We start from the raw sequence: 3,977 nt of genomic DNA on the forward strand, positions 1-3,977 counted from the left end.
TTCAGTGGAATCACAGCATAAGGATATGTTCCCATGAAGCCTTGGACGTGGAAATGCACTATCCACAGCCTCACCTTCATGTGAATTAGAAATAAAAACAAAGCAGATTCGTCTCTCAGATGTTCCTCAGAGAACCAAGAACTCAGGAAGCTCAACTTTACGTTCTGAAAGAAGCCAGGGGAGAAGTCATGGTGAGAGGTGGGGAGTCCTTGGGGATCTTCATCCTCACCCCTTCCTAATTAGGAAGAATGTCTTATTGGAAGCAGGACCTCTAAGTCCCTGTGGGAAACAAGTTCAGATATCAGCGGGAAATGTGTGAAAGTAGAACTCACCCATTGTTCAGAGAGCACTTATTGTGTGGGGAGATCTCACCTGCACACCAGGAACTTAGTCATGTGACTTTATGGAAAATTATATCTTTTAAGATGGTCCAGTGAGTTTGGAAGCACAGAAGTGAGGACACTGCTTGTAGTGAATTAGATGTATTAGTATTTCTCAGTAGGGGATGATTATGCTGCACAATATTTAGTAATGCTTAGGAACATTTTTCCTTTGACTAACCTGGCTGCAGGGGTGGGGGGGTAAGGGGTAGGGGCTGGGAGGTGGGGGGTGGGGGACGGTGGGGGGGCAGGGCGGTGGGGGGGCGGGGTGGGGTGGGTGGGTAGTTCCACTGTCGTTAAGGAGGCAGAGGTCAGTGATTCAGTGAAGTATCCTACAATGCATGGGATGCTCCTGTATAACAGAATATTCTATCCCAGAGTCCCAGACTTTCTGTTATGATGCCCTACTACTGACAGACAAAAATTTTCCTGAAAGGATAATCATTTAAATTGGGCGATTGAAGTGTGTTTTAAGTTTCCTGTGATAAGGCTTACAAAAACAATAATGATCTCTTTATGTAACCCTGGCTGACTTGAAACTATGTAGATTAGGCTGGTCTCAAAATCACCTGTCTCTGCCCGCTAAGTGCTGGGATTAAGGGTGTATACCACCATGCTTGGTGAACACAGAAGAGTTCTAGGGCAGTGAAAATGTGCTCTCATGACGGCATATGTTATTATCCATTCATGTATGGACAAGCCTCTGTTCAACATCTAGAATAGATCAAAAATAAGTCATAGGCTTCGGGTGGCAATGACATATCTAGTGAGAGATTTTGATAGTGGGGGTGGGCTTGAGCATACAGGTGCTGGGATAGGGAACACATAGGAAATGTCTGTATTTTCCAAAATTCTGTGAGGCTAAAAATGATCTAATTAATAAGACTATGAGATAACAAGATTTAAGAGAAGTTTTGAAATACTTGCATTTGTGCATACAAACATTGAATCAAGCATTATACTTTATATAAAGATCAATGCAGGGAAGAATAGTGAATAATTACATCAAAACATGCAATAGTTAAGGGAAACCTGTACTCTAATGTGTTTACATGGAATTGGATTTCTGTGAAAGATGTTTAGACCCAATATTTTCTGCATTATAGGATCTGTTTAATAAGTCTAAGGAAAGTAGATTTTTATTTTATTTATTAATTTATTAATTTTAATTTTAGAATTTATATATATAGATGTTTTGCCTGCATGTATATCTGTGTACCATAAGCCTGCCTGATGCCTGTGGAGGCCAGAAGAGGTCATCAGATCCCATGCAACTTGAGTTACATATGGTTGTGAGCTAAGAATTGAACCCAGGTCCTCTGCAAAAGCAACAAGTACTTTTAACCTCTGAGCCATCTCTCTAGTACCAGGAAGGTAGATTTCAAAATGTGTGTCTATTATTGCTTGTTGCAGGAAACAATATTTGTTAAATATTTGCAGTGAAAAATGATGTTTTTCTCCAAAACGTGTACATTGTGTTTGTTAGGTTAATATTTCTATGTTGGTGAAGATTAAGCCACTGAACATGACTTTGTTCACATGGAGAGAAACACTGGTCCTGGGAGTCAGAATACCTGAATTTGTGCCCCGGCACTTTGCCTGGTTTATGTTGTAGCGATGGCTGGTGGTCTTTGATACCTATTTTCTCTTTCTCCCACAGTATTTCAACCACTGAAAATTTTATCAGAGTACATGTTCACTGCAATAAAAATTAAATCTCTCAGCTTCCCTTCAAGGGAGGGGATATGTACTTACTTTGTCCTTTTCTTTTTCTCTGTAACAGGAATGTTCCCAGTGTGACCAGAGTTTCAATATTCATCTTGGGCCATGAGGAAACATGGGAGTGGAAGCTATGCTATTAAGGATGGAGAAACATGATAGCGTTTCTTTCCTTTTTCTTTTTTAAAAAATTTATTTATTTTATGTATATGAGTACACAATTGCTCTCTTCAGACAAACCAGAAGAGGGCATCGGATCTCTTTACTGATGGTTGTGAGCCACTCTGTGGTTGCTGGGAATTGAACTCAGGACTTTGGAAGAGCAGTCAGTGCTCTTAACCACTGAACTATCTCTCCAGCCCATGATAGCATTTCTATAGTGAATTGTTTTCTTCTTGAGTTCTATATTATTTCATATTATGTTCATTACAGCTAAAAACTAATCCAAGTGACTTTTTTTTTTTTTGGAGGAGTGTACTTCTTTCTCCACATCCTCGCCAGCATCTTCTATCGCCTGAGTTTTTGATCTTAGCCATTCTGACTGGTGTGAGGTGGAATCTCAGGGTTGTTTTGATTTGTGTTTCCCTGATGACTAAGGATATTGAATTTTTTTTTTTTGTGCTTCTTGGCCATTTGAATTTCCTCAATTGAGAATTCTGTTTAGCTCTGTGCCCCACTTTTTAATAGGGTTATTTGGCTGTCTGGAGTCTAATTTCTTGAGTTCTTTGTATATTTTGGATATTAGCCCTCTATTGGATGTGGGATTGGTAAAAATCTTTTCCCAATCTGTTGGTTGCCATTTTGTCCTACTGATAGTGTCCTTTGCCTTACAGAAGCTTTGCAATCTTATGAGGTCCCATTTGCCAGTTCTTGATCTTAGAGCATAAGCCATTGGTGTTCTGTTCAGGATTTTTTCCCCTGTGCCCAGGTATTCGAGGTTCTTCCCCACTTTCTCTTCTATTAGTTTTAGTGTATCTGATTTTATGTGAAGGTCCTTTATCCACTTGGACTTGAGCTTTGTACAAGGGGTATTTATATCTTTCTTAAAGACCTCTATCACCTTCATGACATAGGATTTTAGGTCAGAATCTTGCTCTTCAGGTGTGGTAGGGTAGTCAAGGCTTGCTGTGGTAGAACACCTGGGTTCTGATGGTGCCAAGTTACATTGGCTTCTGCTGCTTATGTTCTTGTATTTGTCTTTCACCACCTGATTATATCTGATGGTAACTGGCCCGGGTGTCTCAGACTGGAGCAGGCCTCCTTGGAGGCAGGTAGAACTGTGTGACCTGGGTTAGAACAGACCTCCTGGGAGACAGGCAGGCTTTGGAGTCAGAGACAGGCATGTTGATCTGCCAAGGGCTCAGGTGGAGGTGCACACTGAAAGTGGAATGGGGCCCAAGCAAATCTGAGAGATCCCTTGTCTGCTGGGCTCTGTGTGGTTCCCAGCTGCCATAGGTATTGGGGGTGTGTGTCTCACCATTGACCTGGTCAAGGCAGACCTCCTCAGAGACAGGTAGGCTGTGAGGTATGGGTGTTAGGTAGGGGTAGACAAGCCAATCTGCCATGGGTTCAGGTGGAGGTGCAGACTGGAAGGGGGATCCTGAAGTGATTTTTTAAAAATATAAATATTGTACATGAATGTGAGAATTGGAAAATTCAGTGGAGACAATCTATACTGTTAATTTACATAGGAGTAGAAAGAGGAAACTAGAGGTGAGGAGGTAAAAGTGGGATGCTATAACCCAAAATTTACTGCTAAATGAGTTCACTTTCAGGTCCTGGCTTCCAGTCCTGTTTCTCTTATCTACTATATTTGAGTTTATACTTTGTAGAGTAGTCTGAGCACAAATGTGTCCTACATGGCTGATTTTCTTCTTT

The sequence above is a fragment of the Grammomys surdaster genome, unplaced genomic scaffold (assembly GCF_004785775.1).
Source record: "Grammomys surdaster isolate TR1022 unplaced genomic scaffold, NIH_TR_1.0 338, whole genome shotgun sequence".
Taxonomy (NCBI): domain Eukaryota; kingdom Metazoa; phylum Chordata; class Mammalia; order Rodentia; family Muridae; genus Grammomys; species Grammomys surdaster.